The sequence below is a fragment of the Halichoerus grypus genome, chromosome 1 (assembly GCF_964656455.1).
Source record: "Halichoerus grypus chromosome 1, mHalGry1.hap1.1, whole genome shotgun sequence".
Classification (NCBI taxonomy): Eukaryota; Metazoa; Chordata; class Mammalia; order Carnivora; family Phocidae; genus Halichoerus; species Halichoerus grypus.
This window is the reverse complement of record NC_135712.1, coordinates 163,336,777-163,364,442: the sequence shown is the minus strand read 5'-3', so window position 1 is coordinate 163,364,442 and position 27,666 is coordinate 163,336,777. Positions and strand designations below refer to the sequence as shown.

Here is a 27,666-nt window from a genome sequence, read left to right as displayed (position 1 = left end):
AGATGGGAACTGGTTGTCAGAGGGACCAACCACATGATTTGAGGGTTGAAACTTTCAGGCCCCATCCTTCAATATGGGGAAAGGGAGAGGCTGGAGAATAAGTTAATTACCAATGCCAATGATTTAACCAATCATTCCTAGGTAACAGAACCTTCCCAAAAACCCCTCAACAACAGGGTTCAGAGAGCTTCTGAGTGAGTGAACACACTGAGGTACAGAGAAGGCAGGGAAACTCCCCATACTTACCCTATGCATCCTCTCCACTTGGCTGTGTCTGAGCTGCATTCTTTTTAAGCCTTTAAACATAGGTAAAGTGCTTTTTCCAAGTTCTGTGAGTCATCCCAGCAAATTACTTAATCTAAGGAGGGATCATGGAAACCCCAGAACTTTTTGCAAAGTTAGAAAGAAGTACAGGTGGCCCAGGACTTGCAACTGGTGTCTACAATGGGGGCAGTCTTGTGGAACTGAGCCCTTTACCTTGTAGGATCTGACACTTTAACTCCAGGTACACAGTGTCAGAACTGAATTCAAATGTTGGACTGGTGTCAGAATTGGAGAACTGGTTGTGGTGTGGAAAAACCCACACACAAGTAGTTATTACTTCCAGTGTTTTGTTTTTTTTTTTTTTAAGATTTTATTTATTTATTTGTCAGAGAGAGAGACAGAGCGCAAGCAGAGAGGCAGGCAGAGGGATAAGCAGGCTCCCCGCTGAGCAAGGAGCCCAATGCAGACTCGATCCCAGGACTCTGGGATCATGACCCGAGCTGAAGGCAGACACCTCCAATGTATATTTATAAAACTTAAAGATACAAATGGATTTGTTGATACCATCTCCCAGTTTACCTTGCTGGACATGTATAAATAGAAGACTCAAAAAATTAAGTAATGTTGTCAGAATAGTTGCTACTAATAATAATTAGTAATAATTTTATGTCATGGGGCATCAGGGTGGCTCAGCTGGTCAAGCATCTGCCTTCGGCTCAGGTCATAATCTCAGGGTCCTGGAATCAGGCCCTGCGTCTTCTCCCTCTCACTCTCCCTCTGTGCTCCCTCTAATAAATAATAAAAAATAAATGAAATAAAAGAGAAAACCTCAACTTAAAACAAAAAAATTACGTCATCTGAGGCGCCTGGCTGGCTCAATCAGTGGAGCATGTGACTCCTGATCTCAGGGTTCTGAGTTTGCGCCCCACATTGGGTGTAGAGATTACTTTAAAAAATAAAATCTTTGGGGCGCCTGGGTGGCTCAATCGTTAAGCATCTGCCTTCAGCTCAGGTCATGATCCCAGGGTCCTGGGAACGAGGGCTGCATCGGGCTCCCTGCTTGGCGGGGAGCCTGCTTCTCCCTCTCCCACTCCCCCTGCTTATGTTCCCTCTCTCACCATCTCTCTCTCTCTGTCAAATAAATAAATAAAATCTTTAAAAATAAATAAATAAATAAAAATAAAATCTTTAAAAAATAATAATTTCATGCCATTTTTATGCCAGGCATTAACCTTAGGGTAAATTTTTTCCAGTATATGCAACTCTGAAAGACAAGTGCTGCCCCCAAGAGCAGATGAGAAAATTAAATCTCATCATTAAATTTCCCATTGCACACAGCAAGTAGCAGAGAACTAAATCTAGTTTTAAAACACAAATCCCTGCATTCTTCTACACTATGGCAACCTTTCCTTTTTATTATATAGTATAAAATTATAAACTCTCTAATAATCGTTAATTAAGAACATGTCCCAAATTATACTCTTGAAAGACTAGTCTTAAGGGGGGGGGGGTGCCAGGTTTGAGGCTTTTGACTAACAGTGCAGCCCCCAGTCAACCTACTAACAGAAAAGCCAGAGGAAAGTAATGCTGTGCCTCTTTCTGGAGCCAAACCTTCCCCCAGCTTTATCAGTCTTCAAGCAAGTTCCCACCAGCCACTTTCCTGAACATCTGGACAACAAAGCAGCCCTCAGGAGCTGACCACAAGTCCAAGAAATTCCCAGGACTCCTAGAATGTATGTATGCCAATCTCCAGTTTCAGACCCACACACAAGTAGTTACCACAGCTTGCCCAACAGAAAGCTATTCAGGAAAGTTTGTAAGCATCCATAACACAACTGTGGCTCCTGGGAGGGAAAGCAAAGAATTCCTCTCCCAGCCTTATCTCACAATCTATTGTTAAATCATCTACCCCAATTCAGTAAATGAACTGTGGAACAAGAAAAAAAAAGAAAGGAAAAGGAAAGGAAAGGTGGGGGGAGGGGGAGGGAGGGAGGGAAACAGACAGACTGGCCTTAAGAAATGCTGTCAAGGGGGCACCTGGGTGGCTCAGTCATTAAGCGTCTGCCTTTGGCTCAGGTCATGATCCCAGGGTCCTGGGATGGAGTCCCACATCAAGCAGGAAGCCCGCTTCTCCCTCTCCCACTCCCCCTGCTTGTGTTCCCTCTCTCGCTGTGTGTCTCTCTGTCAAATAAATAATCTTTAAAAAAAAAAAAGAAAAAGAAATGCTGTCAAGGGGCACCTGGGTGGCTCAGCTGGTGTGCATCTGCCTTCAGCTCAGGTCATGATCTCAGGGTCCTAGGATCTGGGATGGAGCCCCATGTCCTCTTCTCAGCAGGGAGCCTGCTTCTCCCTCTCCCCCCTGCTTGTGCTCTCTCCCTCCCTCTCTCTCAAATGAATAAATAATATCTTAAAAAATAAAAATAAATTTAAAAGAAATGCTGTCAAAAACATAAAAATAGTCCATATACAGATCTAGTATTCTAGTTTTCTGCTTTATACACTTTTTTAAAACTGCCTTTTGGGCATTGTATTCTCTTGCTGGTTGGAAAACATTTTGTCTTTTCTTTAGTTATCAAGGAACTAAAGTCAACAAGAGTTTTCATTACCTTTTCATTGTTACCAATATTAGCACAAAGGAGAGAGTCTAACTGAGATTAGAAAATATTAAGAGCTGGGAGGGACAAGAAAGATCATGTAGTCCAAACTGCAGGAACACCTTTATCTCCAGAAGCCAATCACCCAGCCTATACTTGAATATCTCTAATGACAGAGACCTCATAATTTTGTCTATCCCACTGTGGGACATGTCTTACTGTGCAAAAAGTCTCAACAGTGGGATGAAATTCATCTCCAACATAGCTTCTATCCACTGTCTGTCCTCTGGACCAATACAGATGATGAGTCTGCTCCCTCTTGCTTAACACAATTCTTCAAATAATTTAGATAGTTGTTTCCAAGTATTATCTTCTGTAGCAAAATAGCTCCTGATTCTTCAATTGTTCTTCATTAGATATGGTGCCTAAAGCTCTCAATATTCTAGTCACATTCATCTGGACAATTTAGATTATCATTGTCCCACTGAAGTGTAAAATCCATAAGTGGACACAATACTCCAGATATAACCTGACAGTACAAGAAGAACAAAGGGACTATTACTTCTCTTAATTTAGCACTATACATCTTAATTTGGCACTGTACATCTATAAATATTCATCAATGCATCAATGTTAGCCTCTTTTCACAGCCAACTCGTACAATTAACTACCTTAGACTATGGTGGCTCTCAAACGAAAAAAATTATTTTGGGCCACATCATTTCTGTTAAAGAGTTAAGACTTTACATTTCTATCACACCTATCTTGTCACTTTCATACCTCATCCTGCTCAGATTGCCTCAATTTTCTCTGATGCAACCTATTAGATAACACTCCCAGTTTCAGTATCATTTACAAAATTCTTAGTAAGCATGCATATTATACCATTATTAAAGATCCAGATCCATAAAGCTTGGCAAAAAGAGAACTTACAAGCCTATATAATCACACTGTGCTTTATAACAAAACAAATAAGCAAACCAGGTTTAAAAGACCAACAAACTGGGAAAAGATATTTACAACACATACACTGATTTCATTATATAAATGGCTCCTACAAATTCCTAAGTGAAAAAAGCAATTAATCAATGAAAAAAGAACCAAAGTCTAACATAAGCAACCAGTTCACAGAAAAGCAAAGATAAATTGTTTTTACATAGATAAAAAGATTTTCAACCTCATTCAAAAGAGCAATGTAAGTTTTTTATGTGATTAAAGTTTTTCATCTTAATTTCATTTTAATTCTAGTATAGTTAACATACACTGTTATATTAGTTTCAGGTGTACAATACAGTGAGTCAACAATTCCATTCATCACCCACTGCTCATCACAAGTGCCCTCCTCCTTAATCCCCATCATCTATTTCACCCATCCCCCCCACCTGCCCTCTGGTAACCATTAGTTTGTTCTCATTGGTTAAGAGTCTGTTTGTTGCTTGTCTCTTTTTTTCCTTTGCTCATTTTATTAAATTTCACATGAATGAAATCATATAGTATTTGTCTTTCTCTGACTTATTTCACTTAGCATTATACCCTGCAGATCCATCATGCTGTTGCAAATGGCAAGATTTCGTTCTTTTTTATGGCTGAGTAATATTCCATTGTATGTATATGTGCGTATATATACTATATAATCACATCTTCTTTACCCACTCATTTATTGATGGACACTTGGGCTTCCTCCATAATTTAACTATTATAAATAATGTTGCTATAAACACAGGGATGTGTGTATACCTCTGAATAAGTGTTTTTGTATTTTGGGGGTAAATACCTAGTAGCAAGATTATTGGATCATATATGTTTAACTTCTTTCTTTTTTAAATAATCTCTACGGCCAACGTGGGCCTCAAACTCACAACCCAGAGATCAAGAGCCCATGCTCTACCGACTAAGCCAGCTAGGTGCCCCTCTATTTTTAATTTTTTGAGGAACCTCCATATTGTTTTCCACAGCGGCTACCCCAGTTTGCATTCCCAATGACAGTGCATTAGGGTTCCTTTTTCTCCACATCCTTGCCAACACCTGTTGTTTATGTTTTTTATTTTAACCATTCTGACAGGTGTGAGATGAAAATCAAAGTAAATTAAATCTATAATGTTGGACGCCTGGGTAGCTCAGTACATTAAGTATCTGACTCTTGATATCAGTTCAGGTGTTGATCTCAGGGTCATGAGTTTAAGCCCCGCGTTGGGCTCCATGCTGGGCATGGAGCCTACTTCAAAAAATAACAAACAAATCTATAATGTGATAACATTTTTTTACCTATCAGAGTAGCAAAGATCAAAGTAGATAACATATCTAATTTGTTAGCAGTAGAAAGAAGTAAACACACAGACTGCTGATGGGAATGTAAATTGATTCCAATTCTTTAGAGCACAATTTGGAAATATCTATAAAAATTTTAACTACACCTACCTTTTCTTTGGAGCATGGATATTCACTGCAACTTTTATAATAGCAAAAGTGCTAGATGCTTAGTTGTCAACCCCACAGCCATTTCTCCCTTCTTCCTCATTAATCAGAATTCACATTTGTTCAGAGTGGTAATGTACCCAACCCCAAGAGATGACTCATGATCAGTTGAAGCCAACTATGGCTATCATATTCTCTTTGCCAGGTAATCACTTTCCCAGACATGCCTGGGGTCAGGGGCAGAAAGCAATATGACCCTCTCTGAAATGTAAGGAGACAACGCATATGGCAGTGTTACTCAAATTCACAGCATCACACGGGAGTGCATTACTGATACAAATTCCCAGACCCCACTAAAAACCTGCAGATTTCAGAATCTCTACTTGTGGAATTTATATTTTCCTAGGTCAGTCTTACATATACTCCTGAAGTTCATGAAGCACTGCTTAGAAGACTTCTGGGAATTATTTTCTCCCCATTTAAAATGACCGAGTCTTCCCATTAGAAAAATATTTTGCCCTCCATTTCCTGTTTTTGAATGCAGTTAGTCGTGCTGCTTAGAATTAAGGCAGCCATCCTACAACCATGAGACTACACAGAGAAACTGGAAAAAAAACAAAAAAAACAAAAAAAAACAATGTACTGAGGATAATAGAGTTAAGGAGGGGAAAACCTGGGTCTAATAAATATTACCAAGCTACCAAACTAGCCCTGAACCACCTATTTCCTTGTTTCTATTTACATGAGACAATTTAGAGTCTTTACTGTTTAGGCAGCTGTTAGATATTGCTACTGTTATTTACAGTTGACTATATCTTTTTTTTAAATTTTATTTTATTATGTTAATCACCACACATTACGTCATTAGTTTTTGATGTAGTGTTCCATGATTCATTGTTTGCATATAACACCCAGTGCTCCATTCAATACGTGCCCTCTTTAATACTATCTTAAGTTATAAACTTTCTATCTACCCATGGAAACTAATGGAGCTTAAATTCTAGTAAATTCTAGTGGAAATAAAGTAATTTGTGTCATTTTTTAACAGTGGCATAGTGTTCTACGTTATATATTTACTATAATTTTATTTCTCTGTGATTCCCATATGCCCACACAGCTTTAAGACAACCAGTACTAGTCTGAGACCACCAACAAGTTTTGGTCCCAATCTGCTACTTCATTCCAACTAGAACATAAACTCCAGTCAGGCAAAAACTTTAATGCATTGCATCTCCAGCAGCTACAACAAAACCAAACATTCATGCAAGTATTTGACAGGTATTTTTTAAATAAACAAATGAAGAAAAAGAGGTCTTCCATAAAGACTGAGTAAGTTATACCTAAGCATAACTTGTCTATATTGGTTGTCTGCACAAGATTATCAGGTTGAAAACGCTACAAAGATTAACACTTCCACTAAGGAAGAGATAAGTGTAAGGAGGTTCTCACAGTCCCCTTTGACAACCCAATTAGTCTTTAAAGTGTCTTTCAGCCATGTAACCTAGGAAAGAGTAGCCGAGAGCCAGTTGGTTCCTAACAAATCCTCACATTTCTTCTTTTTTTATAACTGCTAAGGATGATTTGAAAACCCTGAAAGCATGAAATAAAAATTCAAGAACTAAGAATCAGGGGCGCCTGGATGGCTCAGTCGTTAAGCGTCTGCCTTCGGCTCAGGTCATGGTCCCGGGGTCCTGGGATCGAGGCCCGCATCGGGCTCCCTGCTTGGCGGGAAGCCTGCTTCTCCCTCTCCCACTCCCCCTGCTTGTGTTCCCTCTCTTGCTGTGTCTCTCTGTCAAATAAATAAATAAAAATAAATAAGAACTAAGAATCAGTGGTTTAGGATACCCTAAAGATTTCAAAGCACATTTTGCAATTTAAATGAGCAATTAATCAAACCAGTTACTAGTAACAGTACCTAAACATCTTAATCTTCTCCTATCCTAGACATTTATCAGGAGTTGCAGATTTTTACCTAAATACAACCTCATCAGGGTTTAGGACTGTTTTACTATTGGAAAGGCAACATCTCCAATCAGATTTTTACTCCCATTGCCTCACTGAAACTATTCTTACCAAGATTACCAATAATTTCCGCACTGCTAAATGAAATGGTTATTTCTCAGCCCTCCTCATAACTGTTTAGTATTTAACACAGTTGATAACAACACTTTCCTCATTTGGCTTCAGGATACCCTCTCACCTGTCTTTCTTCCTACTTCCCTGGCTGATGCTGTCTCCTTTGACTGTTCCTCCTCATCTTCCTCACTTCTAAAGACCTCTAACCTCTGGTCCACTCCAGAGTTAATTAAGTTTTTCAACTTCTATCTCTACTCATTCCCTTGGTGACCTCACCCAGCCTCCTGACTTAAATATAATGTTTTTGTCAGTAACACCCTGCGGTACACCTACAGTAGATCCTCTCTTCTAAATTCCAGATTCATAAACCAGCTACCTCCTCAACATCTCTACTAAGTCTAGTAGGCATCTATAATATATGTCCAAAACTGAGCTCCCGTTCTTCCCTTCCAAACTTTTTACTCTTTCAGTCTTTCCCATATGAATAAATGGTGTCCTTGCAGGAACTTAGAGCAAAAACCTTCGAATTGTCCTAACTCCTTCCTTCCTTTCAGAGCACACATCCAATCTATCAGCATAACCAGCTGATTCTACTTGAAAAATATACCCAGAACCAGACCATGTGTCACCACATTCACTGCCACCCCACAGTGCAAACTGTCGTCTTCTTTCACTTGGATTACAGCAATAGCCTCCTAACTGGTGTTCCTGCCTTACCTCTTGCCAAATCCACCACGAGCCTATTACCAGCACAGCAGCCAGAGGCATGATGTGAAAATGGAAATCAGATCATGTCATACCACTACCCAAAACCCTCTGAAGACTTCCCATTTCACTTAGCCTAAAAGCTAAAGCCCTACAAAGGACCAACAGCACCAGCAGCAACTGGGAGCATGCTAGAAATGAACCCTACCTCAAACCTACAAAATTAGAATCTGAGTTTTAACAACCACCACCTACTTAAACCATATGCACATTAAAGTTTGGAAATTACTTCCCTGAGGCACCACAAGATAAGCACCTACCCCTCCCCGCCTCCAATTCTTGCCATTTCCCAGGCAAGTTTCTGTCTCAGGACCTTTGCACTTGTCATCACTCATTTATCTGCATGGCTTACTCTCTCACACCTTTCAAGCTTTCACTCAAATGTCACCTTCTCTGTGAGCCATCTACGACCACTCAATCCCTCCCCCCTCAATATGCCCTATTCTTCTTTCCTGCTTTTACTTTTCTCATTAGAACTTATTAAAAAATAATGATTTTTATTTTTTTATCTTGTTTATTCTATCTCCCCACATAAAACATAAATTAACTTCTATGAAAGCAGAAATCTGTTTTCTTCCCCAGTGCTCAGAACCTAGTTAGCCCTCATTAAGTATTTTTAAATGCATAAAATAAACAAATGATATTTCTCTTCAAAACACTATCCAATAGATTTTGTAAAATGGTTCCTTACCATACAAACTGATGTTTTCTTAGCATCACATTCAACAAATCCACTTTCTAAAATATACTGAACACCTACCATGTAATTAGGCACTATAAGCACTACTGTTCATCCATGATTAAGTATGGAAATGTAAAAATCTGATTCATAACAGGGCTGTACCACCAAAAAGTCTGCAGAAATAAAAACTGAGTCTTTGATTAAAAAGAAGAAAGATGGGGCACCTGGGTGGCTCAGTCGTTGAGCATCTGCCTTTGGCTCGGGTCATGATCCCGGGGTCCTGGGATCGAGCCCCACGTCGGGCTCCCTGCTCTGCGGGAAGCCTGCTTCTCCCTCTCCCACTACCCCTGCTTGTGTTCCTTCTCTCGCTGTGTCTCTCTGTGTCAAATAAATAAATAAAATCTTAAAAAAAAAATTAATTTAAAAAAAATAAAAAGAAGAAAGATGCCTACAGCTCTCTGCAATGCAGTAACAAGCCTTTATACTGATATAATAGTCTTCCACACAAAATTTCTCCTCTGACCCACAACAATCGCATGAGGTTTATGTAAAGCAAGTAATGATAAGCTCAATTTTGGAGATGAGAAAACAAACATACTATAACTCAAAGCATGGCAGTAACAATGTCAAAACTGGGATTGAAGTCTGTCAATTTTTAGTTAAAAATTCTCCAATATCAGGGGCGCCTTGGTGGCTCAGTCAGTTAAGCATCTGCCTTTGGCTCCAGTCATGATCTCGGGGTCCTAAGATTGAGTCCCGCATCTCTCTCTCTCTCTCTCTAATAATTAAATAAAATCTTAAAAAAAAAAAAATCTCTACTATCATATCTCCTCTTGCAAATGATACTGAACCAGACTACAAAATCATACAGGTACATATTACCCTAAAGATACTAAGCTTTCCCAGTGTCTATGCAGAATGAGAACAAACTCTGTTCAAGTCACAATCCCAACTTGAGGCATAAGTATTCAAACAGCTTCCTGTTACTTGTAAGTCTAACCCAGAGTCCAATGACATTCAGGAAGAATGTAAGAAATGAGCTGCTATATCCACACAACAAGAAAAGTTCTAATTAAGTTATGACAATTGCTTAAAAAAAAAAGAGAGAGAGAGAGAATGGGAGAAAGGAAGATGGAACAAGTGAATGAATAAGAATGAAGTTCTAGTGAGGAAAGAGTTAATGTTAAGTCATTATTGTCTAATGCTCTGAGTACCTAAGTGATGCAGTTTTGCAATACAAGAAAAAAGACATACCTCCTCAAAATCCCAGCACAACAGCTTTCCTTTCTTTGCATAGATGAGGATGAACAGTTGTAATCCAAAGTATTTCCCAGAAAGTTATTTTTTAAAAGGACAAAGAAACAGAAGATCCATATGAAAAGAGATCCAGCCTGGGAGGATGGAGACTGTGTCTTCTAATCTTGTGATCAAGAGTTGCTGTTCACCAAGTGTCAGCATCTGAAGAAAGTGCTAACTGTGGGTGTGTCCTCGAGAAAGTAATACCTGCTGGGACAGGGAGCAAGAGGAGAAATACTACTAAATGCAAATGACTGGCTGGCAAATAATTACCAGTTGTCAGTCTGCAAAATGTTTTAAGTTGATATTAATAATACTGAAAGATCACATGGAGGTAAGAGAAGTGGCCAAGCCCAGGTGGCACTGGGGTTATCAATGACAGCTGCAATCAAAGGTACACTTCAGCAGGTAATCCAGCTCTCTGATTACTAATAAATAAGCAGTATAGTAAAACAAAGTATAAAAATTTATTTCATGTTTTTTATAGCAAGATGATGCTCATATCATACAACCAAATACAGATAAATAATATTAAGTAGTTTGGCAAACAGACCAAGCACTCTGGTGCCTTAAAAAACAAATATTATAGAACAGATGTCTATGTCAGCAGGTATCTACATCAAAAGAAAATATAAAATAACATGAAAAAAATACATAGGTCTGGCAGAAAAACAAAGTCAATGTGGAAACCAAGAGACAAGGTTAATTTAACACATATGGTGGTTTTGTATACCCTTCAGATAGCTTACAGAATTAGGAATGTTTTATTTTGACAGCATATTAAGATAGTATTTCTTGACACCTGCCATGTCACTGCATTTCTATCAAGCTACAAATTATAGAATATATAGTAAACTGAAATGAAATGCACTGAATGGGATTAAGAGTAGATAAGACAGGGGCGCCTGGGTGGCTCAGTTGTTAAGCGTCTGCCTTCAGCTCAGGTCATGATCCCAGGGTCCTGGGATCGAGCCCCGCATCGGGCTCCCTGCTCAGCGGGAAGCCTGCTTCTCCCTCTCCCTCTGCCTGCCGTTCTGCCTACTTGTGCTCTCTCTCTGTCAAATAAATAAATAAAATCTTTAAAAAAAAAAAAAAAGAGTAGATAAGACAATGCAGAAGAAAAGAGTTGTGAATGTAAAGACATAATAATAGAAACTACCCAAAATGAAACCCAGAATACAAGAAAACTAAGAAAAAAGGGCACAGCATCAGTGAGCTATGGGACAAACTCAAGGAGCTTAATAACATATGTGTAATTGGAATCTTGGCAGGGGGAAGATTTAAAAAAACAATATCCAAAAATTTTCTAAATTTGATGAAAGTAACAAACCTACAGATCAAAGAAGCTCAACAAACACTAAGCTCAAGAAACGAAGAAAGCTAAAACTCCACCAAGAAATACTTGGAATCAATTTCCTTAAATCCAGAGGTAAGGGAAAAAAAAATCTTAAAAGCAGCCAGAGAAGATAGAGCTCCAATGTCAGGCTCCATGCTCAGCAGGGAGTCTGATTAAGGATTCTCTTTCTCGGGTGCCTGGGTGGCTCTGTCAGTTAAGCATCTGCCTTCAGCTCAGGTAATGATCCCAGGGTCCTGGGATCAAGTCCTCTGCATCGGGCTCCCTGCTCAGCAGGGAATCTGCTTCTCCCTCTGTCCCTCCCCCCTGCTAGTGCACGCGCGCTCTCTCTCTCCAATAAATAAATAAAAATAAACATTTTTTTAATAAAAGGATTCTCCTCCTCCCTCTCCCTCTGCCCCTCCCCCTGCTTGCATACACATGTGCTTGCCCTCTCTCTAAAATTAATAAATAAATCTTAAAAAAAAAAGAAGGCAGCCAGAGGAATACAGAATGGAGGAAAGTATTTGCAAATTATATATTTCATAAGTAATTAATATCCAGAATATAGAAAGAATGCCTACAACTCAACAAACCAAAAAAATGAACCCAATAGAAAAATGGACCAAGAACCTGAATAGACATTCGTCCAAAGAAGATATATGAATGGCAATTAGTACATGAAGATGCTCAACATAACTAATTATTAAGAAAATACAAATCAGGGGCTCCTGGGTGGCTCAGTTGGTTAAGCGACTGCCTTGGGCTCAGGTTGTGATCCTGGAGTCCCAAGATCGAGTCCCGCATCGGGCTCCCTGCTCAGCGGAGAATCTGTTTCTCCCTCTGACCCTCCCCCCTCTCATGCTCTATCTCATTCTCTCTCTCAAATAAATAAATAAAATCTTTAAAAAAAAAAAAAAGAAAATGCAAATCAAAACCACAATGAAATACCATCTCATACTCATTAGGATGGCTACTATTAAAAAACACACACACACAGAAAATAACAATGTTGGCAAGAATGTGGAGAAAACAACAGAGCCACTGTGAAAAACAGCATGGCAATTCCTCAAAATTTAAACATATAATTATCATATGATCCAGCAATTCCACTTCTAGGTACATACCCAAAAGAACTAAAAGCAAGACCTCAAAGAGGTATTTGTACACTCATGTTCACAGCTCTATTCACAATAGCTAAAACATAGAAACAACACAAACATCCATTGACAGAAAAACAGATAGCAAAATGTGGTCTATACATACAATGGAATATTATTTGGCTTCAAAAAGGAAAGGAATTCTGACACATATTACAACATGGATGAACCTTTATGACATTATGCTAAGTGAAGTAACCCAGTCACAAAAAGACAAATACTGTATGATTCCACTTGATAATAATTCCATGAATTACCTAAAGTAGTCAAAATCACAAACAGAAAGTAAAATGGTGGTTACCAGAGGCTTGGGGAATGGGGAGTTGCTTTTTTAATACGTACCATTTCACTTCAGCAAGATGAAGAGTTTTGGAAAAAGATGGTTGTGATGGTTGCACAATGATAGGAAAGTACTAAATACCACTGAACAGTACAATTAAAATGGTTAAGATGGTAAATTTTATGTTACATGTACTATACCAGAACTTTTAAAAACTGAAAGAAAAATAGAAGGCAGCCAAAAGAAAACAACCACATATTATATACAGAGGCATAAGAATGATAGCTGACTTCTCACGGGAAACAATGTGGACCAGAAGACAATGAGGCAACATCTTTAAAATACTTAAAGAAAAATATTGTCAACCTAGAATTCTGTATCTAGTGAAAATAGCTTCTATAAATCAAGGCAAATTAAAGACTTCCTTAGACATACAAAAGCTGAAAAACTTCATCACCAGCAAAGCTGCACTACAAGAAATGTTAAAGAAGTCCTTCATTCCGAAGGAAAAGTACCAGTAGAAATCTGGAACTACACAGGAAAGTGAAGAGCATTGGAAGTAGTAAACAGAATATAGATACAGTATTTGACAAAGGCTTTTACTATAATGAGATAACAGATTCATCTACATTGTTAAAATATAGGGGAAAAAGCACTAACAAAAATTTTCACAATACATCTATCTTCCAAAATGCTTGTCTTCAAAAAATAAAGTACCCTGATTAATAGAACTCATCTCCTATCACAACATCCCTGTAGAGAGAGTCAATATTATCTTTTCTACAAAAAAACTGTCCCAAGGTATAAGTTATTGGTCCAGTAATAATGAGTTTTTAGACAAGTAAAATTAAAATATTCTTGGTTCCAGCCCAGTGTTGTATTACACAAACACTTTTAAAGGGCTTGCCTACTGGGGCGCCTGGGTGGCTCAGTCGTTAAGCGTCTGCCTTTGGATCGGGTCATGATCCCAGGGTCCTGGGATTGAGCCCTACATTGGGCTCCCTGCTCCGCAGGAAGCCTGCTTCTCCCTCTCCCACTTCCCCTGCTTGTGTTCCCTCTCTCGCTGTGTCTCTCTCTGTCAAATAAATAAATCTTTAAAAAAAAAGGGGGGGGGGCTTGCCTACAGAGATATTCTTGGGATAAAGTATGTTGGTGGTTAATATATAATTTATCTATATTCTCTTGTCTCCAGGGAACCTCAAAGTCACTTAGAAGTAAAGCCAGCAAAGAATGTTCCTTGCTTTCAAGAAGTATGAAAAACAGCATTAGATTTCAATGAATTGGTCAAGCTACCCCAAACTGGCAAAAGAAGAACACTTTTGCCAAGTCTTGCTGAGGAAATTGAATTTATCAAAGCAAAGGTGTTGAAGCAATAACTGCAAAACAAAGCTTCAGGGTTGGGGGCTCCTGGGTGGCTCAGTCATTAAGTGTCTGCCTTCGGCTCAGGTCATGATCCCAGGGTCCTGGGATCGAGCCCCGCATCAGGCTCCCTGCTCTGCGGGAAGCCTGCTTCTCCCTCTCCCACTCCCCCTGTTTGTGTTCCCTCTCTCGCTGTGTCTCTCTCTGTCAAATAAATAAATAAAATCTTAAAAAAAAAAAATCCTTCCATTAAAATCTTTAAAAAAAAAAAAACACAAAGCTTCAGGGTTGGGTGCTAAAACAGGAAAAAGAAAACACTAATATTTAACGCCACTTTACTATAGTCCAAACCTCAGAGGGAATGTGGTTAATAAGAATAAAACCTCTATAATATCACTAATGTCACATAGATTACAGAATGGGAATCCTGCCTACTATCCCTCTGAATACATAATGTTAAAAATAATTCATACACTCAGAGATTCCTTTAGACCACAAGCAGATCTTCTGATCCAACTTCACAATGAGAGACTACTTGCTACTAGGAAAGATAACTAAATGGTATACAACATAATTCAGGATGTTCCTCTAACAGAATTCTAGGGAAGGCTACCTACTGTTGCCCCATCTGGACCAAAATTCTTTACAAAGACAACAGGAAAATTATGTGATTTCACTATTCACTGATAAATACCATGCCAAAAGAAAGGAGCATTCTTTCAGCACTTTACACCAAATAAGCCACTAGGTAATATAACTTCCCTTCCAATATGAAAATAAAAATTATCAAAAGAACCTAAAACATGTTCAAACAAAAACCTTTCCATGGATGTTCATAGCAGCATTATTCATAATACCCAAAAAGTGAAAACAACTCAAATGTCCATCAACTGATAAATGAACAAAATGTGGTATGTCCATACAATGGATTATTATTCATCCACAAAAAAGGAATTATGTTCTGAAATATGCTACAACGTGGATGAATCTTAAAAACATTGTTAAACAAAAGCCAGAAATAAAAGACCATATGTTATATAATTCCACTTAAATGAAATGTAGAAAATCAGCAAACCCACAGGGTCAAAAATCAGTCTAGTGATTGCCAGAGGATGGGAAGAGGAACTGCTTAATTAATACAAAGTTTCTTTTTGGGTTGATGAAACTGTTCTGGAGTTAGTAGTGGTGGTTGCACAACATTGTGAATGTACCTAAAAGCCTCCAAACTGTACATTTTAAATGGTTAAAATGATGAATTGTGTTAAACAAATTTTATCTCAATAGAAAAAAATGTTTCCAGGGTGTTGGTTGTCTAGTACTTGTATCTCCCACTACTTAACAAAATGCTGTGTTCATAAAAAAATCATTCAAAATACTTTTTAAAATTTGAAATAGTGACATTCTGGCAAAGGCAACTACAGGGACAGTAAACAGATCAATAGTTGCCAGGGGCTGGTATCAGGGGAGTTAAATAGGTGAGCGACAAATTTTTTAGAGCAGTGAAACTACAGGACACCATAATGGTGAATATAAGATATTAAAAGTTGTCAAAACCCATTCTGTTTTAAAGCACAGAGAATAAGCCTTAATGTATGCACATTTTTTTAAAAGATTTTATTTATTTATTTGACAGAGACACAGCGAAAGGGAACACAAGGAGGGGGAAAGGGAGAAGCAGGCTTCCCGTGGAGCAGGGAGCCCGACTTGGGGCCAATCCCAGGATCCTGGGATCATGACCTGAGCCAAAGGCAGACACCTAATGACTGAGCCACCCACGTGCCCCAATGTATGCAAATTTTTAAATAATCCTTTTAGATGTAAAGGGATCTCAGCATAGAATGCAGAATGTGACAAAACAATCTAAATCTATTACAAATATGAAACAACCTCACAAAGCAGATAAAATGCTGACCAAGTAATGCTAGAAATAAGGAGAGTCTGTAAGACTAAAGGCAAAAGGAACTACCAATAAGCACTGTGTTCTAGTCGATAAAGTTGTTTCCCACAGGTACACAGATTAACAATTCTGAAACCACTTCAAATGTATACTGGAATTGGAGAATTATATAAACGGATAGCAGAGCATGGGAGCCAGGTTTCTGACTGAAGTGGAGGTGGTTAGAATGATCCAAGTGATAAGGAATTAGAGTTGGAAACATCAGTATGAATTCATGTTTAGTTTAATAGACAAATGGTTACATATAGAAAGATTTACAGATGTGTATATACACAGCTTAATTTATACACATTTATCTCTTTGTTCTGTCACTCAGATGGCCTAAAAGTAACAATACTCAAGTAGCAACTAGCACATCTAGCACCCAAAATCTTAGTTTCTAATACCATTTCCCAAAAAAAAGGACCTAGGCCTCCTTAGAAAAATGGCTGACTATTGGACTGGAACATGATATATAAAAGATGAGCCTGGAGCATTGTATGTTTCCAAAAAGAAAGTGCTCATTCACACATAACTGTGGGAGTATGTCAAAGGGAAGGGATACAGAAGCCAAGTGAAAGAGTTCCCAACAGCCAAACCTCAAACAACTTGAGCAACAAAATTTATGTAGATACTCTACCCTTGAGGTGGAGCATAACTCATCACTCATTAAGCATAACTCATCACTCATTAAGGCGTCACACAGTAACTTTTTTCCAGAGCATGGCACAGAAAGGGAGGAACAAAAGGGTAACTTACAGTTGAGAAAACAAACACTACCACAAACTGGGTGATCAAGGTTAACATCAACATCGGCAAGTGATATCACTAGTATGTACTCTTGATTTGTGATGAGAATGACACTTTACCTCTGTGGTCTTTCCAAAATCACATTACATCAGTCTAACCATTAGAAAAGCATCAGACAAGTACCAATTGAAGGACATTCTACAAAAATACCTAATCAATTATCTCTGAAACTGCCAAGGCCATTAAAAACAAGGAAAGTCTGAGAAATTGTCAGAACGAAGAGGGGCTGAGAAGACCTAACTATGAAACATAATGTGGCATCCTGAATGGGATCCTGGAACACAAAAAGGGACATTAAGGGGAGGCACCTTAATGTGACAGTCAGTTAAGCATCCGACTCTTGATTTCAGCTCAGGTCATGATCTCAGGATTATGAGATCAAGCTCCACATTGGGCTCTGCACTGAGCTCGGAGCCTGCTTAGGATTCTCTCTCTCCCTCTCCCCCCCACCTCCCCCCCCCCACCTCCCCTTGACATTAAGGGAAAAACTGTGGAACTCTGAGTATAGACTTAGTAATACTGTATCAGTATTGGTTCATTACTTGTGACAAATTTACCACACTAATAGAAGATGTTAATAATAAGGGAAATTGGGTGTGGGATAGAAAGGAACTCTGCACTATCTTCACAATAATGCAGTGAATATAACACTGTTCTAAAAAAAAGAAAAAGTTTATTTTAAAAGTTTTTTTTTTTAACTGTAAACTACTGCATGCCTGAAATTTTACTCAGTGCATGGGCACAAAAGATACCTGAAACATGGTTTTGGCCCTTAAGAAGCTTACTGTCTCACTGTAAGGTAAGAAAAATGCTCATGAAACAAATATAAGAAAATATTAAACTGAGAAGTGTAGATAAAAGTATATTAGGAATATAGAGAAGGTCTAGAATTATAGAGTAGACTTCATCAAGGAAATAAAAGTTGAGTCTGTACCTTAAAATGTACTTCAGGGTACCAAAAAAGAATAAATTGGTACACTCATAAGAACAACCAGAGGGTGAAGAAACAAGACTAAAAGAAATGAAAGAAATGAAATTTAGCCCTGAAAAGTGAAGATTTTTTTTTTTTTTTTTAAAGATTTTATTTATTTATTTGAGAGAGAGAATGAGATAGATCATGAGGGTCAGAGGGAGAAGCAGACTCCCTGCTGAGCAGGGAGCCCGATGCGGGACTCGATCCCGGGACTCCAGGATCATGACCTGAGCCGAAGGCAGTCACTTAACCAACTGAGCCACCCAGGCGCCCCTGAAAAGTGAAGATTTAAATGGGAGACAACAGCAGTGTTCAAATACTTTAAGAATCATGTGGCAGAATAGAGTTACATCATACTGTCATTTAACTTACTAGCTGACCTCTGGTAAAATGTGACCAACGCTCAAGGACATAGAGAGTGACAGCTGTTTAGTAAAAGCCACAAGAGGAAATGCCAATTTGGAAAGACAGGAAGCAGGTGGCCAAGTTCTTCTCTGCAACTTTTCAAAGGACAGTGTGCATATGAGCCCACTAAAGCAAAAATTTAAATCTAAATCTTGCAAACATTTATTGACCACTTACCATGTGCTTCCATACATATTATCTCATTTAATATCACAACACATTTCTGAACGTTTATCAATGTAATAAAGGCTTAAAGTAAAAATACAATAAAATTAGCCCTGCAAGGAAGCAGGAACACATAAAATTCTCCACCATCCACCACTCTCTGATAGGGATTTGACAGCTGTTTTAAAAAGCAAAATTGTTTAAGGTCTACATATCTACGTAATAATTTATTTCCTCCTGCTCCTTCCTTCAGTAATGCTGTGGCTCTCAGTTTGCAAAGTGCGTAAGAATTATATATCATTATATATACAAAAACATGCACACAGTACTTTTTAAGCATTTTAAGGGATTTTTTTTTTTTTTTTTAAAGTAGGCTCCACAACCAGCGTGGAGCCCAACACCAGTCAGGCTTAAACTCACAACCTGAGCTGAATTCAAGAGTCAGACGCTTAACCAACCAAGCCACCGAATTGCCCCACAATTTAAAGGATTTTCAAGTATAGTTTTCATTTTATATGATTTTTGTTTCAAGTGCTGACTTCAGTTAGAACTGAATCCTGGGAATGAGGTACAACTCCACTGCAAGCTTCCTCCATGGTCACTGAAAGGCAGCATCAGGGAAAAAACGTAGAAAGGGTGAATCCTATTACAACATGAAGAACATTCTAACAATTAGAGCTATCTAAAATTCTCATAGGCTACCTCAAAGCAATGAATTTACTGTCATCAGAGGTTTCAAACAGAAGCTGAAAAATCACTGAGCATATTTTAGAAGAAAGCAATTGGGTAGAAAGTTAAGATTCCTTCCAAGTCTTAGATTCTATTATGGGTAGACTTTTAAAACCTGACAGGAAGAGGGCAACCTAGTTAAGAACAAAATGAAAGAAAGACAAAGCCAAGAATGACATGGTATGTAAAGTTCAATGCTGGGGAACATAGGAGCAGCTCATTTCCACCTACAGATCTTTGTACCTGCTGTTTCATTTGCCAGCAAAGTTCTTCCATCTTTTAGACCACAACTCAGGTATCTTCTCCTTAGCGAGGCCTCTCCACGACCCCCACCAGTCACTCACTGGTCACATCATCTTGTCTTATTTTCCTCATAGCTGTTATCAGGAATCAGCAAACTTTTTCTAAAAAGGGCCAGATTACAGCCTACAGGCCAAATCCAGCTTGTCCCATGTTATAGTATGGCCAAAGGGGGAAAAAAAAAATCAAGAATAATAATATTTTGTGACATGGGAAAATGATATGAAATTCCAAAATTTAATTAGAACATAGAAACACTTGTTTATGTACTGCCTGTGGCTACTTTACACTAAACAACAAGAGTAGTTGCAACAGAAACTGTATTGCCCATAAGGCCTAAAATATTTACTTTCTGGTCTTTTACAGAAAAAGTTTGCTAATTGCTGATTTATAGCATTACCTAGAATTATCATGTTTGCTTGCTATTCTCATTCTCATACACACAGAAAAAAGCTCAGTAACAAGGACCTCGTCTATTTTGTTCCCCACCATAGCCCAGTACTTAGAAAAACTCCTGGAACAAAATAAGGACTCAATAAATATTTTATGAATAAATAAATGAGTGATCCATAAATGTCATTCTGAGGAATTTAAACTTAAGCCCTCAGCCATTATATGTTTTGTACATATATGACAGGCATAAAAACTCTTGCAGAAAAGGGGAAATATTCTAGTACAGAGAAGGAGCAAACAGCTTAAAGAAATGGTGGTTCACCAACTAGTCCAGGTCACTGGGTTTCTTCATCAAACTGTACAGGTTTTTTTGTGCTCATAAAAGATTCTCTCAACCACTGGAAGGTGTAACAACATTCTGTCAGCTGACTGCGCTTCTATTTATCTTAAGATGCAAATACTCTGAGAAATCTAATTTCCTATACATAGTACACAGCACCCACACCATGCCAAATCTTAATGCTCATAATTATAACAAACCTTGATCACATGTTAATGAAATTTTAATATCTAAATTTTTCCTATGCTGATCAGCAATCTATTCTGTAAGCAACTGAAAACTCTTTAGAAATTAAAAGGTTACCGCCCACAGACCAGAAGCAGCTTTTTAATCCTTCTATACTAGCCAGAGAGTGGGTGTGTGATTTCAAAAAAAATACAAGCCAACTCTGTTGGTAGAGGACGAGATATAGTTAAAATCCCACCTATAAGCATGGTGTGTTACAGGACACTAGTAAAACTACCACCTACTCACAATTCCAGTCTCACTGTTCTAATCTACAAATGGAGAAAAAAACGTATCTAGCCCCTGGAGGAATCTTGTCATTAACATTTTCATAAGGTTCTTTCCTCCAGGCTTTGCAACAATTTCTTTTGTTTTTTTTTTTTTTTTTTTTTTAAGATTTTATTTATTTACTTGAAAGACACAGTGAGAGAGGGAACACAAGCAGGGGGAGCGGCAGGCAGAGGGAGAAGCAGGCTCCCCGCGGAGCAGGGAGCCCGATGCAGGGCTCGATCCCAGCACTCTGGGATCATGACGTGAGCCGAAGGCAGACTTAACCAACTGAGCCACCAGGCGCCCCTTTGCAACAATTTCTATACACAGGTACTTCAAAGACAAGGATCTGGTTTAACCAATCACTCCCAAAAGGTAACATACTGGTCAGAAGACATAAACATATCAAAGTTTTATTCTAAAGCAGCTACCTGCTTTTTAAGCCCTGAATTTTTTTTTTTTTTTTTTTAAGAATTAGCTAATTTAGGAATGCAGAGACCTTTCATGGAGATGCTTATGAGTATGTAAGACTTACAGCAACCATTTTGGATTAGAGTGTGTGTTTTCATCTTCCCTTCCTCTGTGACAAGTCAGGATGAAAAGGCAGCCCGCAAAAGCTTTGACTAGAATCTACCAACACTCATATGTATGGTGTCACCAAAGAAAAGGGGGAAAATTAGCCAACAGCTCAAGTGGGCTGCTTCAAGAAACTCTGCTGCAGATTCACCTCACCATCAATGTTGTTAAGGGATGAGCCAAACCAACAACTGGACCAACATTACACACACCTCTGCTTAGAATGAAAAAAAGCAGGGGTTTGCAAGCTATAAACGGATCTCTGGCCCTTTAGGGAAGAGGCAACTCACTGAGCCCCCTTTTCCCTTCCTAAAAGGATTAATAAAAGGCACTCTTAGACCAAGCCCAGCCAGCCTAGACTCACAACCCACCATACAGCACCTATTTTCCCCCGTTCCCAGTACAGCGGGCTCCTTCCTCCCATCAAACGACAAGTTCAAAATCAAAACAAAAGGTGCAAAACTGGTTTCAGGTGGCAATGGCTGAGTCCCAGTGGCCAACTTCTGGGGACACCAGGACGAGCGAGGGCTCGTAGGACCCCAGACCTCCACCACAGTCTACTCCCAAACAGTCCCTCAGGCCCCGGCCCAACTCCTCACACGCCCCTCCCTCCCCTCGGCCCTGGAGGGGGGGCGCGCTGAAAAGGGGGCGAAGGGTGGGGGTGGGGAGAGAAGCCCCAGGGTCGAAATGACAGCGGAACGAGCTGGGAAAGAAAAAGGCCCGGCGGGATGCCGGAGGACGAGTCCTAGGCCCGGAGCTCCAGCCCCGAACGGGGGCGACCAAGGGTCCGAACGGCGCCAGGCCGCGAGCGGGAAGCCGGGCCAGCGTCGGCGACGCCGCCTGGCCACACTCCCCTCACGACTCTCCCCACCCGAGGCGGAGGGGCTGAGGGGCCGCGGCCGCCGCCAGCATCCGGGGCGGGGGCACTCACTCACCGGCGGGGAGGGGAGGAGCAGCCGGCGTCTCCGCCAGCGCCGTGGCTCGAGCTCAAGCGCCGGCTCCTGCCGCTGCGGCCGCCGCGCCGGGTCCATCCCCCCCCAACCACCCCCCTCCCGGCCCTCCCCCCGCGCCGCCTCAGCCGCCGCAGCCGCCGCAGCCGCCGCCACTGCCGCTTCAGCCCCGGCGCGGGAGCGCGAACCGGCGCGAGGGAGCGAGAGCGCGCGCGCCCGCCGCCACCGCCCACAACCTCCGCCCCCAGCCAGCCGCGCACGCGTGAGGCGGCGGCGGGCACGCGCACGCTTCAGGGGGCGGGGACGGCCCCCGGAAGGCGTGGCCCCGCCCACCCACGCGGTGGCTGGGCTTTTGAGACGAACCGGTGCAGGTGATGCTATGCTGCTTCGGGTGGGCTCCTCCTGGCGTTAGTCGTCTGAAACCAAAGCCTCCAATCTGGCCCCTTTTCCTGGGGAACGAGGCTCGAGCGCGACGCAGGCTTGAGCGCACTTCTGGCCGTTGTACGGGATCACACACCTGTTCTCCCTACCTTGATCTAAAGACCTGCCTTCTTTCTCCCATCTAACAGGTTTTCGTTCGCTGCTGCAAAAAGGACCGAGACTGTTACTATTTACCGTCCAGCATTACCACTGAAGGGACCACAAGCAGCTATCGGCCTATCTCTTTATTATCCCATTTTTCTAATTCAGTTATTCGTTTCTCACTTATGTAGTGAGGCTTCTTCCGTGTGGTAGGCCCTGTTCCACTTGCTCGGAGAACGTTATGGAAATAAAGGCGTCCCTAGCCTTTTGAAGTTAAATCTGGTGGAGGACAACGTTAAAGGGAGAAACACACAACATTAAAACTTGTTATTAGTAAGATCTCTTCTGGGGGGGTACATGGTGCTAAGAGAACCTGGGAGGGTTGGGTGGAGGTGCTTAGTCAAGGATATGCAGGCTGGAATCCAAAGGACAACTTGAAAAGAGTTAACAAGGTCCAACAGGTGAGAGCTTGCCATGGCCAGAATGGCGCGCTGAAAGACCACTGAATGTGGGGTTGAGTGTAGGAAAAGGTAGGCAATAATTGAGGTAAGGATTTGAGACTATAATTTGAGAATCTGGGAAGCCAGTGAGGATTTTTCATTACTTGTATTTTTAAACCATCATTTGGATAGCAGTAGGAAGAGTGATCTGGAGGGGGCTCACGGTTGGTACAGAGGGGCCAGTTAGGAGGCTGCTGTTATGGTCAAGGCAAGGTAAACTGGTGGTGGTAGAGAAGAGCACTTCTTAGAAACAGGACTTGATAGACTGGATGAAGAGTGAAGGCTAGGGAGGTGGCAAGGTTGACTTTTAGATTTAAGGTTGATGGGATGCATTAATGGACCTCAGGAGCACTGGAGGAGGCTCCTGAGGAAACTAAAAATGGATTCTAAACATGAAAGCTGAAACTATAAATTTGGGGGCGCCTGGGTGGCTCAGTCAGTTGAGCATCTGACTCTTGATTTCAGCTCAAGTCTTGATCCCAGGGCCGTGGGTTGAAGCCCGGTGTTGGACTCCACACTGGGCGTCGAGTCTACTTAAAATTAATTAATTAATTAACTAACTAAAGTAAATTTCTAGAAGAAAACATGGAAAAAATCTTTAGTGATCTCGAAATAGGCAAAGATTTCTTAGGGCACAAAAAGAAATGGTTCGTAAGTTGAACATCGAAATTTAAAAATATTTTAAATTTAAAAAGACACCATTAAGAAAATGAAAAGGCAAGCCACAGATGGGAGGGAGAATTTGCAATACAATATATCTGACAAAAGACTTCTATCCAGAATATATGAAGAACTCTTATAACTGAGTAATAAAAAGACAGTCCAATAAAACAATGAGCACAGGTTTTAGTAAACACTTCACCAAAGAAGATAAAAATGGCCAATAAACAATAAAAAGATGCTCAACATCTTTAGCAAATCCAGGGATTTGCTAATTAAAACTACCATGATATACCACTACACTCTCATTAGAATAGCTAGAATTAAAAAGTCTGATGACCCAGCAATCCCACTCCTACACATCTCCTTAAATATACTTAAGCTCCAGATAAAGACAATAACAAAGTCATACTTCCCCCTAATATGATACAACTAACCTGCATACAACCGAAAACACATAACTTTCCCCAAAAGAGGATGCAAAGTCGTTAGGTGATGTTCCCTTTCTGCTTCTGACATCCTGTAACTTAATACTGCAATATATAGTTGACTATTATTAAGACATCTCCACTATGTAGCAGCAGTTAAATTCCTCCCTTGGTAATCAGGATCAGTCACCCCAGCCAATACAGGAACTCCCTTCTTACATTAGTTTCAGGTGTAAAACATAGTGATTCGACAAGTCTGTATACTATGCTATGCTCACCGCAAGTGTAGCTACCATCTGTCACCATACAACACCATTTCAACTCCATTGACTATATTCCCTATTCTGTACCTTTCATCTCTGTGATTTACTCATTTCATAACTGGAAGCCTGTATCTCCCACTCCCCTTCACTCATTTTGCCCATCCCCCCCCCACCCTTCCCTAAGGGAACCCAATTTATAGGTCTGTTCCTGCTTTTGTTTGTTTGTTCATTCATTTTTATTTTTTTTTAGATGCCACATGTAAGTGAAATCATATATTTGTCTTTCTCTGTCTGACTTATTTCACTTAGCATAATAAGGAACTCCATTCTTTGCCTGTTGATTCAGAGGCATGAGATACCCAAAGTGCCCAGATGACAGTCTCAGTTTCCAATTCAAGAAAATCATTGTTATGTCTTCTGGTGGAAGCATTCTTTCCTTTGGAACCAAGACCTCCAGACCAGCAGAGCTTCTGGCCATTTCTTCTTCCAGACAAAATGAGCAACCAGGTGCAGCGCTTGAAGTTCTGACAACCGGGAGGCTTTTCCTAGGCTATTATTCTTCAAGACTCTCCCAGAAAGGCACTGTAGTACTACAGCAGTCCATTTTCACCCAGTGCTTGCATATTGTGCAGAACCTTTGTACACAAGGCTATAAACCAAGAATAAGTTTTCTCTTCCCCAGGTAAGAGTAGGGTCCATGGACATTTGGGCCACTTCCTTATACAACTTGCTTATACACTTCAGTGCCCATTCAAGCCCAGTCTCATATATACCACTTCACTGATAATGGAGTGTTGCCATTTATACACAACTTTATAGCCTAGTTGGTCAGATAACACCTAGTTCATGATAGGCAGCTCAGGTCACATGGAAACTTGATGGCCCATAGTCAAGCATTCAGTCTCTACTAGGGCTCAGTAGCAAGCCAAAAGGTGTTTCTCAAAAGGCGGGCAGTTATCTGTAGATGATGGCAGGGCTTTGCTCCAAAATCCTAAGGTTCTGCACTGTGATTCAGGGGGTCTGCCACAGACTCTAAGCAGCATCTCTATTAGCCACTTGAATGAGGCTCTGAGTTTGGTTTTCAGAACTCTTGGCTCTAAGGGTTTATTTCAAGGCAGATATAGAAGCTTTCAAGTCATCTATGCATAGGTTGGGCTGGGGACTGAAGGCCTGAGCTCATCCTTTTCTTTCCCCATTTTCTTCAGTGCAGTTAGGAGCAACCAGCCAATCCCATTATATTCCTTAATATGACTAAAATATCCTAAGGTAGAAAATACATGGTCACTCAGGACCTCCCTTTCTATAGGTATTTGATTAGGAGTATCCAGTACCTCATCATGCTATGGACTACTACCAGTACCCTCTTTACCACTGAAAATAGTCATTAGTGCCTTTAGATTTAAACCAGGTTAGAGAGCCAATTCAAGAAAACCCAGAACCAATTCAGAAAACTCAACTTAAGATTTTGTTCCTCTTGGGCGCCTGGGTGGCTCAGTCGTTAAGCGTCTGCCTTCGGCTCAGGTCGTGATCCCAGGGTCCTGGGATCGAGCCCTGCATTAGGCTCTCTGCTATGGGGGAAGCCTGCTTCTCCCTCTCCCACTCCCCCTCCTTGTGTTCCCTCTCTCACTGTGTCTTTCTCTGTCAAATAAATAAATAAAATCTTTAGGGCGCCTGGGTGGCTCAGTTGGTTAAACGACTGCCTTCGGCTCAGGTCATGATCCTGGAGTCCCTGGATCGAGTCCCGCATCGGGCTCCCTGCTCGGCAGGGAGTCTGCTTCTCCCTCTGACCCTCCCCCCTCTCATGTGCTCTCTCTCATTCTCTCTCTCTCAAATAAATAAATAAAATCTTTAAAAAATAAATAAATAAATAAATAAATAAATAAATAAAATCTTTAAAAAAAAAAAAGATTCGGGGCGCCTGGGTGGCTCAGTCGTTAAGCGTCTGCCTTCGGCTCAGGTCATGATCCCAGGGTCCTGGGATCGAGCACCGCATTGTGCTCCCTGCTCGGCAGGAAGCCTGCTTCTCCCTCTCCCTCCCCACCTGCTTGTGTTCCCTCTCTCGCTGTGTCTCTGTCAAATAAATAAATAAAATCTTTAAAAAAATAAAATAAAATGCAGAACCTCAGCCCTATTCCAGATCAACTTGGTCAAAGTCTTTATTTTAACAGGACCCCCAGCAATCTGTATGCATATTACAGTTTGGAAAGCACTGGTCTAAGTGACACACGTAATTTGAAGAATGGCAGTGAACATGAACTACAACTATATTTAACAATTACAGTTAAAATTAACTAATGAATGGGCGCCTGGGTGGCTCAGTTGGTTAAGCGACTGCCTTCGGCTCAGGTCATGATCCTGGAGTCCCTGGATCGAGTCCCACATCGGGCTCCCTGCTCGGCAGGGAGTCTGCTTCTCCCTCTGACCCTCCCCCCTCTCATGTGTTCTCTCTCATTCTCTCTCTCTCAAATAAATAAATAAAATCTTTAAAAAAAAAAAAATTAACTAATGAATATTAGTGGTAGTATTGATGGGAAATGAATGCAGAGGAACTGAAAATCTTATGTTGTTTGGTAAAATTTCACATAACTTCCATTGAAGTATTGCAGTATCTTTGTAGCAATAGCATCACATTTCCAAATATGTCCCTCAGGATGTGCTTAAAACTGTACTAATATGGGTAAAGAATGTATCTACACAAAATAAAACTTAGCAAAAACCAGTTAAGGTCTAGAGTGATCAAAAAAGACTGTCATGAGACGCCTGGGTGGCTCAGCCAGTTAAGCATGATCACTTCAGCTCAGGTCGTGATCTCAGAGTCCTGGGATCAAGCCCCGCAGCGGGCTCCTTGCTCAGCGGGGAGTCTGCTTGTCCCTCTGCACCCCCTTCTCTCTCTCTCAAATGAATAAATAAAATCTTAAAAAAAAAAAAAGAAAGACTGTCACATCTAGCGACCATGATACATTAGAGCAAGTAAGGATTAAAACTGTCATGAGGAAT

The 27,666-nt window shown here is 40.5% G+C and overlaps 1 protein-coding gene and 1 long non-coding RNA gene across 4 annotated transcripts in view; one reads left to right on the top strand and one right to left on the bottom strand.

Moving 5' to 3' along the window:
- The window catches only part of TMCC1 (transmembrane and coiled-coil domain family 1), a 250,694-nt gene extending 228,306 nt beyond the window's left edge, over nucleotides 1-22,388 (bottom strand). For all 3 annotated transcript variants that reach the window (XM_036073611.2, XM_078074781.1, XM_036073617.2), the window contains exon 1: nucleotides 22,282-22,388. The gene's annotated coding sequence lies outside the window, so the exon portion shown is untranslated. The remainder of the gene's footprint in view (nucleotides 1-22,281) is intronic.
- Nucleotides 22,389-22,605: 217 nt separating this feature from the next.
- LOC118523784 (uncharacterized) lies at nucleotides 22,606-23,155 on the top strand. The gene is made up of 2 exons (XR_004911262.2): nucleotides 22,606-22,667; nucleotides 22,866-23,155. It is a non-coding gene; the product is annotated as an uncharacterized LOC118523784 (long non-coding RNA).
- Nucleotides 23,156-27,666: the final 4,511 nt, after the last annotated feature.